Source organism: Triticum aestivum, chromosome 7B (genome assembly GCF_018294505.1).
Source record: "Triticum aestivum cultivar Chinese Spring chromosome 7B, IWGSC CS RefSeq v2.1, whole genome shotgun sequence".
In the NCBI taxonomy this organism is placed as follows: domain Eukaryota; kingdom Viridiplantae; phylum Streptophyta; class Magnoliopsida; order Poales; family Poaceae; genus Triticum; species Triticum aestivum.
In genome coordinates this window covers 734342871-734354718 of record NC_057813.1, presented here as the reverse complement: position 1 = coordinate 734354718, position 11848 = coordinate 734342871, and positions in this window count along the sequence as shown.

Below are 11848 nucleotides of genomic sequence, written 5' to 3'. Positions count from 1 at the left end.
CCGCCTCGCGCCACCGACGTCTAGGAGCTCGCCGGTCTTCCACCGACGTCTAGGAGGCCGCCGCCCCGCGCCACCACACCGGAGCACCTCGCCACCGGTGACTAGCTCCGCTGCTCCCTACATCACCTTCCTCTCTCCCTTGGTTTTCCTTTTCTCTCTCTCCCTCTGGTTTGACTCACCCTACCATGTCCATGCCCGTGCAGGTCATCGCCATGGATGACCCGGAGCTATCTGGCATGGTCGGGAAGAGGAGCCCCACGCCGCGGCCTGGCTCTGCCATAGAAATGGGCCCTCTCCAACAACCACTGCTGGATCTGGTCTTCCGCTGTCCGTTCATGCCTCCGGCGACGCCAATCATCGCTAGATCTTACCACTCCTGTCGTTGACAGAACGCACGGGATCGAGATTTTTTTTTGTTTTTGAAAGTAATAGCAGTAGCGCGGGGTATAAGTCCCGCTACAGCTAATTAGCAGTAGCGCTGTTTGCAACGCACGCTACAGCTAACCATGTATAGCAGTAGCGTGTGTCAACACGCGCTACTGCTACAAGATAGCTGTGGCGCCGTATCAGTATCGCGGGCACCCGCGCTACTGATACACCCAAAACCCGCGCTGCTGCTAGGCTTTTCCCTAGTAGTGGGACGAGACCTCGATCACCGATGACCAAGACAACAGTGTTTCCACCCACGCCTATGGTCAGCCGGAGCGTGGCAACAGTGCCCCTTACCTACCCGTTGACCGGGGCTGGCGTGGCAACAGTGCTCCCGCCCTCACCGCTGACGACAGCAAGCGGCAACCTGACGGAGAGCACTGTACAAGACTCGACTCGACCACACCCTGACGATCAACAAGACGGTGCACAGTCCCCCTAGGCACGCGGGGCCTGCACCTAGGGGAACCCAGCAAACCAGAAGCCCACAAGCGGGACCCAGCCCGGTATCTCGGACACCGACAATACGGACCCACCGACTCGGCATATTACCATTGTAACCCTGGGTGGGTTGATCTATAAAACCCCCCAGGAACCCACGCCTATAGAGAGAGAGCGAGAGAGGTGTGGGATACATGAGGTAGCATGTGAGAAACAGACACAAAGGAAAAACAAGCAAGCATAGGAGTAGCCACCAAAACCGCAACAGCGGAGAGAAGGAGCAGCCCAAGCCTTGGTCAGCTTCCTTCCTCCTCATACAGCTTCAGGAGCAACATTGTACTATCGATCATCCAACTACACACGGCAGGACTAGGGGTATTACCTCTCCGGAGAGCCCCGAACCTGGGTATGTCCGGCGTCCAACGCCCGCTCATGCCAACCTCGTCTCTGGAGCCCACCAGCGCCCTCAAGCCTCCTCCTCTCTTTAGCCATCCCTTGGCATCTGCCGTGCGCCCACCATGACAAGGCACGACTACAATAATGTATGGTGCACGACACTACTTATTTCAAACTCTTGTAAGTTGCCTACCCGAACAATACCCACAAACAAAGCTACGGGAGTGCCCTGGGGGGCGCGGAGCTGACACATGTGGCCCCCTCATGGCTTCGTTTGCCCTAATTCTAGGCCTATAAATTTACATATATGAAACCCTCAGAGTGATACCCGAAACAATTCTTCCGCCGTTGCAAGACTCTGTTCTTCCACGATCCCATCAGGAGCTCTTTTCCAGAGCTCTGCTAGAGGGGGAAAACTATTGGGGAGGCTATCTTCATCAAACTTGCTGCCTTCATGATGATGTGTGAGTAGTTCCTACAGGAACTACGAGTACATAGCAGTAGCTAGATTGATTTCTCTCTCTCTCCCCTCCTCTCTCTCTCTCTCTCTCCTTTGATCTTCAGTACAATAATGTTCTCTAAGATCCATTCAATGTGTTCTTTTGCGGTGTGTATGTTAGGATCCAATGAATTTTGGTTTTATGATCAAATTACTGATTGAACTAATATGAATCTCTTGTATCCTTTCTTATGTGTAATTTTATAGCTATGTATGATTTCCAATCTACAAGTTGTTTCTAGCCAATTGGATGAGTAGATTCTTAGAGGGAGTGTTGCATAGTAGTGGGTTCAACCTTGCGGTGATCTAACCCAGTGAAAGAAATGGTCAAGGCATTTATTGTGATGTTGCTACTAAGGACAAAACGACAAGGTTCAGTCATATTAATTGCTTCTATTCTATCTATATTATGTCATAATGCTTATTGTGTTACTTTGTTTGTATGAACTTAATAATTTGAGATGCATTGCTGGATAACGGTCTTGCGGTGGACTAATAGTTGTAGATGTCAATAAGTTAAACGTTCAACTTATCACGGATGTAATGCTTATATAATGATTATGCTATGAATGATTGTCTTTACTATGCAAAGTTCTATCAATTACCTAACATTAATTTGCTTACCCACTGTTGCTATGCTCTCGGGAGAGATGTCACTAGTGAACCTATGGTCTCCAGGTCTATTTTTGTCAATACTAAAGTGTCCAATATTTCTTCCTTTATTTGTTCTTCACTTTCTACCACTTTGCATATCGCTATCTACTTTTAATCTTGTAACTGGCAAGAACAAGGGGAATGACGACGCCCTTTCCCTCGTTAGGTGCAAGCAATTATTTTGTTTGTGTGTAGGTGCTGCTACTTTTTTACGTGCCGCATCCTATTGGTCGGATAAACCTTGGTTCTTAACTAAACGAAATACTTCCTACTGCTATGCTACATCACCCTTCCTCTTCAGGGAATCCAACAAATTTATCGCGAGTAGCAGATTTCCGCAAAGATGAAGGATGATGTAGATAGTAGCATAGCTTTCCCTCAGTTAAGAAGCAAGGATTATTAAACTGGTAGGAGTTCAAACTAACAAGATAAGGAACACCTGCACACAAACAAAATAAAATACTTGCACCCAATGTGGCAAGGTGTTGTCAAGCCCCTTGTCTTGCTAGTTACAAGATTGAATCAAATATAGATAGATAGTAGTGGTATAGTGAAACAGTAAATAAAGGATAGAAATTTCTGTAGAAGAAACTATTGATGGAGAATGGACCGAGGAGCGGGGGGGGCACAGGTTCACTTGTGGTAACTCTCTCGAAAACCGGTGAATGGCATGGTAAACAAATTAGAATTGGGCAATTGAAAAGATTACAATATTTATGACTATGATCATTCATGGCATAATCTCATATAGGCATTACGTCTGTGATAAGTAGACCATTAATTCAACTACATCTACCACTAATAATCCACCCCAAAACCACTTTTCAGCATTCATCAAAAGGTATTAAGTTTGCGAGAAACATAGGAGCACAAGAACAAGATGACATAATGTGGACAGGAAGAAGTAAATCAGTATGACAAAACTCAGTTGTTTTACTTTTAGTGGCAACAACAAAATACGTGTCTTGGCCCTTATTTTCAATGGGTTTGAGCACCGCAAATTGAACCCGCTACAAAGCACTCTCCCGCTGAAGATAAATCAATCGAACTTGGACAGAGAATGTAGATAGATCAGAGAGAAATATAAAGCTATTTAATTATGAAACAACAAAACCCGAATAGATTCAAGATTTCAATGAACAATTTATCATAAAGTGACAATTCATCATGTCCCAAGAAACACACCACTGACTACATCGAATTTTAATCAAGAACAAGAACATGGTATTGAAGATCCGAGAGAGAGAGAGAGAGAGAGAGAGAGAGAGAGAGAGAGAGATAGATAGATAGATAGATAGATAGATAGATAGATAGATAGATAGAGAGAGAGAGAGAACCATATAGCTACTATACTATGGACCCGTAGGTCCTACAGGAACTACTAACGTACATGGCTTCCCCATCCAGCAGGGCTCCCGGTGGGATCTTTTTGGAACAGAGGCTTGCGGTGACGATGAAATTCTTATACAGGAATGACAGATGGTTTCAGTATTTATAGGGATTTATGGCGGTGGAAGTAGGTCAAGGTGGTATCTATGGGGCCCACATGGACGAAGGGGGCAGCACCACCTATTCCTGAGGGACCTTCATGGCTCGTCTCGATTTCTACCGAAGCTTCAAGTGTTTCTTGTTGCCCCAAAAAAATCATGTTAAATCAGACGTATTTTAACCTCCATAGATATTGATTTCTTGCGAAACAAAAACAAGAAGAAAAGAGGAACTGGCATTGGGCACTTAGATTAGTCCATAAAAATAATATAGATTTATATAAAAGTATATAAAAATAATAATAAAATTGCATTAAACAATCAAAACTAATAGATATGTTTGAGATGTATCAGCATCCCCAAGCTTAACTCTTGCTCGTCCCCGAGTAGGTAAATGATAAACAAAGATACATTTTTATGTTCAATCCTAACTAACATGATCTTGATCAAATGATGTAACAATTGTGTGAACTTAGGACAAAAGTAATTCCAAGCAATAAACTTATGATTGATAAGAAACAAGTAACATCTAAATGTGTAAACAAAATTACTATTGCTCTTCATGGATGAATGCTTTTATGTAATACCAATTAATACTCATGATGGCATATACATGCCCCCAATCACTCAAGGCTTTATGATATTCAAACATATTCCCATCATACAACCTAGATCTTTAGTAAAGTAACTGAATCTGTGACGAGCCCTGTCCAACTACGTAGCACTTCGCTTAATGCTCAATTCACAAGCCTTGATCTTAGCACTTTGGTTGGCAAAGAGAATGATGATGGGGGTTTCATGAGAAGACAACAAGGTATAAGAAAGTGTCACGTCAATGTAGCTTGATCATTAGGAAATGGAGAGGCCTTACAATCGATATCAATGTGAGTGTTGAGATTGCGATGCAACGGATGGACTTGAGCTATAACCGTATGAAAGCTCTCCTAGAGCAACTAAATGGGTGTGAATCCCATTTTCTTGCTCATGAAGACCTCGAGCATTTTATGAAGCGCATCATTGGAATATACAAGGCAAGTTCTATAATGTAAAAATCCTATTAGCATACGAAATGAATAATATTAAAACTCTTTATATGAATACATTGTGCTACTTTGAATAGGATAGTAGTGTGCCTCCTCTCTCTTTTCTCTCATTTTTGATGGGCTCTTTTTGGCATGTCTCCCTTTTTTTTCTTTTTTATCTGACAGGTAGGGATACACTCTAGAATGCATCATACTTTTATTTATGTACAACTCGTGATATGAAATACAGTGCCTTCATATATATAGGAATGCCTCTAGCAGTATACTAGGATGTGTAATGATCTATAGTAACATGTCTAATAATGATGAACGGTGGTTTTGCCACAAATATCATGTTAGGTCTATATGATCATGCAAAGTAAAATGACAATTAATGCTCAAGTCATATAATGAATGGTAAATGGAAGTTTCATGGCAATATATCTCAGAATAGCTACGGAAATTCCATAATAGGTAGGTATGGTGGCTATTTTGAGAAACATATAATGTGGTTTACATGTGAGAGAGAGTATCATCTCACGGGGTTTGGATGCACAGGCGAAGTATATATGAGCCATATCTCAAGGTGAGAGTGGGCAATGCACGGTACCCGAAGAGGCTAGCAGAATAAGGACATGTGTAAGTTCTTTAAAGACTACATCTCATAAACCAAAACATCTCACTAATACTTCATAGTCTACACCAGGTAACCACAAGACCGACTACTCCAAGGTGTGAGTTTGACGAACAGAACTCTGCTAGGCTTCCCGACTCATTCTACAAAGGTGTTACTCGTAATGTTCTTCAATTTAGACCCCTCACAATCAGTTTCACTTAAATGACCACAAGTATTGACATGTATGACCTTATGTGGCACCCCATTTGAGTACAACGATACCACTATATTCTGACGGTTGCCGTAGACGCCAGCCCAGGAAATAAAACTGGCGTATGCTTTTGCAATGCATGGGTAACATGATACAAACCATTCGGCAAAAGAGTGCTTTATTAACTAACAACGACTATACAACGTAAACATACAAGGCTCCGAGGTTCAACAATGCGTCGAGTACAGAGTGATACTGGGTGGTCATCTAGCACTATCTCTAGAGATGGCGGTAGCAGAAACTCTATCTATGGCAGCACAGACCATATCGCGACTCCATTCCGTAGGGATCTGACAAGGTCACCCTTTTTGCGTGAGACTGCTTCGACTCCTTACTAGTGAAGACATATCCGTCCTTATACCTAGACACATTAAAAGCTAATTGAGTACTTTGAATGTACTCACAAGCAAATCATCCAAGCAAACTTTCCAAGGCATTCAAGCATGCATCAACAAACTTATCCAAACTAACATCAAAACATAGCCTCAACTTCTAGTAAGGTAAATAGCATGGCATAAACATCTATCAAGACTAACAACGGTAATAAAAGAGTATGAAGTCTACTAACATAAATAACTAATCACAACTAAAGATATTCCTCCAATAATATGACCATATCTAGCCCTAAAGTCATTCCTCAAATATGATCATTACAAAGCTAGAAACATCCCTCCAAATCATATATATCTAATACTAGAGTATGTCCACCAAAGCTATCACAACTAGTGCTAAAGCGTGTACACCAAAGGTATCACAACTAGTACTAAAGTCTGTCCACAAAAGATAGCATAACTAATACTGAAGTCCATCCACCAAAGCTATCATAACTAGTACTAAAGTATGTCCACCAAAGATAGCATAACTAATACTAAAGTCTGTCCACCAAAGCTTCACAACTAGTACCACTAGTAGAAAACAGGGCTTTCGTCCAGGCCAGTTTAGCCCATTAGTCCCGGTTCAATCCAGAACCCGGACCAATGGAGCTATTTGCCCCGGTTCGTGAGCCCAGGGGGCCGGCCGCGCCACGTGGACCATTGGTCCCGGTTCGTCCGGACCTTTTGGTCCCGGTTGGTGGGACGAACCGGGACCAATGGTCCTGGCTCCTGGCCCACCACTATTGGTCCGGGTTGGTGGCATGAACCGGGACCAAAAGGGTTACCTTTAGTCCCGGTTCATGCCACCAACCGGGACCAATAGTGGTGCCTATATATAGCCCCTCGCGCAAGAGCAGAGCACACTGCTCTGTTTTTTCTGGCCGAGGGGGAGAGGGCTTGGTGGTGCTCTAGCTCACCTCCTATGCACACAAGGTGTTCGATGGAATGCCCGAGCCACACTACTTAAGGTTTCTCCTCTCCAAGCTCGACCGCCAAGCTCCATTTTCCTCAATATTTATCTAGGTTTAGCGGTCCGTCACGCCCCGTCCCCGTCTTCACCGCCGTCGATCACCCGCGCCGATCTCATCGCCGGCACCACCGTGGTGAGCCTCTTGTTCTTATCTTCTTTCTGAAAGGAAAAATATTATTACTTGTTTATTTAGATAGATACTTGTATTATTTTCTTACTTTTATTATTGCATCTTACATAGTGCGCCGATGGTTTTGGTATCCGCCCCCGTCGGCCCTCGTCCTGTCTATGATTCGGATGTGGTATATATATTATCTTTTCATAACTATTGGTTCATTTGTTGTTTATGAAAATTATGCCGACCAACGTGACATAGATTTTATTTATCTAGGAGGTTGTTGAACCGAAAATTCCAACCGACCCTATTGTCGAGAGGTTAAATTTAGTTGAAGAAGAAAACAATTTCTTGAAGGAAAAAATAAAAAAACTTAAGGAGGAGAAGATGATATTGGAGTTGCATGTTGCGGATGTCGTCGATGATCACAAGATCAAGATGGATGCAATGCGCTTGAAGATGAGAAAGATTAAAAAATATGCCATTCATACCGAGGCTTGGTATCATTATGCCGTTGGATCAGTTGTTACCTTGGTTGCGATTATGATCGCATTTGTTTTCGCATTGAAATGTTTTACATAGTTTCAATGTATGGTTTAATTAATTTAGATGCTCTGCAGAGCTTTATGTTGTTAGATGAGAACTATGTATCTACTTTGGTTTTTATGTGATGATGAACTTCTATTAATTTGGTCACTTAATTATCTATTCATGATGTTCTGTAATGATTTTTGACACACTTAATTATATATAATGCACGCAGATGAACCGGCAATGGATGTACGGTGACAGACACACCTCCGAGTACATTAAGGGCGTGCATGATTTTTTCGAAGTGGCTGAGGCAAACAAGCAGAATGGTTTTATGTGTTGTCCATGCCCTATATGTGGGAATACAAAGTCTTACTCTGACCGGAAAATCCTTCACACCCACCTGCTTTACAAGGGTTTCATGCCACACTATAATGTTTGGACGAGGCACGGAGAAATAGGGGTTATGATGGAAGACGGCGAGGAAGAAGAGTACGACTATGTGCCCCCTGAATACGGTGATGCTACTGAACATCAAGATGCACCAGACGATGTGCACGATGGTGCTGCAACGGGCGAAGCTGCTGAAGATCAAGAGGAACCAGACGATGTTCCCGATGATGATGATCTCCGCCGGGTCATTGTCGATGCAAGGACACAATGCGAAAGTCAAAAGGAGAAGCTGAAGTTCGATCGCATGTTAGAGGATTACAAAAAGGGGTTGTACCCCAATTGCGAAGATGGCAACACAAAGCTCAGTACCGTACTCGAATTGCTGCAGTGGAAGGCAGAGAATGATGTGCCTGATAAAGGATTTGAGAAGCTACTAAAAATAATGAAGAAGAAGCTTCCAAAGGATAACGAATTGCCCGACGGTACATACACAGCAAAGAAGGTCGTATGCCCTCTAGGATTGGAGGTTGAGAAGATACATGCATGCCCTAATGACTGCATCCTCTACCACGGTGCCTACAAGGATCTGAACGCATGCCCGGTATGCGGTGCATTGCGGTATAAGATCAGACGAGATGACCCTGGTGATGTTGACCGCGAGCCTCCCAGGAAGAGGGTTCCTGCGAAGGTGATGTGGTATGCTCCTATAATACCACGGTTGAAACGTCTGTTCAGAAACGGAGAGCATGCCAAGTTGATGCGATGGCACAGTGAGCACCGTAAGAAAGACGGGAAGTTGAGAGCACCCGCTGACGGGTCGCAGTGGAGAAAAATTGAGAGAAAGTACTGGGATGAGTTTGCAAAGGACCCAAGGAACGTATGGTTTGCTTTAAGCGCGGATGGCATTAATCCTTTCGGGGAGCAGAGCAGCAATCACAGCACCTGGCCCGTGACTCTATGTATGTATAACCTTCCTCCTTGGATGTGCATGAAGCGGAAGTTCATTATGATGCCAGTTCTCATCCAAGGCCCTAAGCAACCCGGCAACGACATTGATGTGTACCTAAGGCCATTAGTTGAAGAACTTTTACAGCTGTGGAATGGAAACGGTGTACATACGTGGGATGAGCACAAACAGGAGGAATTTAACCTAAAGGCGTTGCTGTTCGTGACCATCAACGATTGGCCCGCTCTCAGTAACCTTTCAGGATAGACAAACAAGGGATACCATGCATGCACGCACTGTTTACTTGACACCGATAGTATATACCTAGCAAGCTGCAGGAAGAATGTGTACCTGGGCCATCGTCGATTTCTTCCGACCAACCATCAATGTCGAAAGAAAGGCAAGCATTTCAAAGGCGAGGCAGATCACCGGAAGAAGCCCGCCATGTGTACCGGTGATCACGTACTTGCTATGGTCAATGATTTACACGTAATCTTTGGAAAGGGTCCCGGCGGACTAGCTGTTCCGAATGACGCTGAGAATCACGCACCCATGTGGAAGAAGAAATCTATATTTTGGGACCTACCCTACTGGAAATACCTAGAGGTCCGCTCTTCGATCGACGTGATGCACGTGATGAAGAACCTTTGCGTGAACCTGCTAGGCTTCTTGGGCGTGTATGGGAAGACAAAAGATACACCTAAGGCACGAGAGGACGTGCAACGCTTGCACGAAAAAGAGGGCATGCCTCCGAAGCAGTATGAAGGTCATGCCAGCTACGCTCTTACGAAAGAAGAGAAAGAAATATTCTTTCAATGCCTGCTCAGTATGAAGGTCCCGACTGGCTTCTCGTCGAATATAAAGGGAATAATAAATATGCCAAAGAAAAAGTTCCAGAACCTAAAGTCTCATGACTGCCACATGATTATGACGCAACTGCTTCCAGTTGCATTGAGGGGGCTTCTACCGGAAAACGTCCGACTAGCCATTGTGAAGCTATGTGCATTCCTCAATGCAATATCTCAGAAGGTGATCGATCCAGAAATCGTACCAACGCTAAGGAGTGATGTGGCGCAATGTCTTGTCAGTTTCGAGCTGGTGTTCCCACCATCCTTCTTCAATATCATGACGCACGTCCTAGTTCATCTAGTCGACGAGATTGTCATTCTGGGGCCCGTATTTCTACACAATATGTACCCCTCTGAGAGGTTCATGGGAGTCCTAAAGAAATATGTTCGTAACCGCGCTAGGCCAGAAGGAAGCATCTCCATGGGCCATCAAACAGAGGATGTCATCGGGTTTTGTGTTGACTTCATTCCTGGCCTTAAGAAGATAGGTCTCCCTAAATCGCGGTATGAGGGGAGACTGGCTGGAAAAGGCACGCTTGGAAGGGACTCAATAATATGCAGGGACGGATATTCTTGGTCTCAAGCACACTACACAGTTCTACAGAACTCTACCTTGGTGACCCCGTATGTCGATGAACACAAGAACAGTCTGCGCTCCAAACACCCGGAGCAGTGCGACGACTGGATTACATGTGAACACATCAGGACTTTCAGCAGTTGGTTGGAAACACGTCTCAGAGGTGACAGTACTGTTTGTGATGAGTTGTACTTGTTGTCCAGGGGACCATCTTCGACTGTAATGATTTGGAAAGGATACGAGATAAATGGGAATACATTTTACACGATTGACCAAGATGAAAAGAGCACCAACCAAAACAGCGGTGTCCGCTTTGATGCAGCAACCGACAATGGAAATGACACATATTATGGTTACATAGCAGACATATGGGAACTTGACTACGGAGTAGATTTTAAGGTCCCTTTGTTTAAGTGCAAGTGGGTCAATCTGTCAGGAGGCGGGGTACAGGTAGACCCACAGTACGGAATGACCACAGTGGATCTGAAAAATCTTGGGTACACTGACGAACCGTTCGTCCTAGCCAATGATGTGGCACAGATTATCTATGTGAAGGACATGTCTACCAGACCGAGGAAAAGAAAAGATAAGGAAGCGAATACATCATACAATGAGCCAAAGCGCCACATAGTTCTTTCAGGAAAAAGGGACATCCTGGGAGTGGAGGGCAAGACAGACATGTCTGAAGAGTATGAAAAGTTTCATGAAATTCCCCCCTTCAAAGTCAAGGCTGACCCAAGCATCCTGATAAACGATGAAGATTATCCATGGTTACGGCGCAATAAGCAAACGACACAAGCGAAGAAAAAGTGAAGACTTTCTCCCGCAACTATTATGATGATAACATGCCAACTTTGTAACAGACGAGTATGATACCATTGTCCATTTTGTACATGCACATGCTATGCCAACTTTTTCAGAGTTCATTTGAAAACTATGAATTTTAAAACCTCGCCAACCGAAGGGCGCTCACACCGGTTTATAAATAAAGCAACAAAGAAAACAAAAAAAGAGTTTCCAAATTTGAAAACTAATGGCACTAACAGAAAGTTTATAATTTTTCTAAAACTAAAAGCAAAAAGAATTAAAAAATAAAGCAAAAAACAACAAAAAATAAATAATGCAGAAAACAGAACAAAAAACTAAAAAAAATAAAAATAGCAACAATAAGTATTTTGTTGTAAGTAGAAACAAAATAAAATAAATAAAGCAACAAAGGAAACAAAAAAAGAGTTTTCAGATTTGAAAACTAATGGCACTAACAGAAAGTTTATAATTT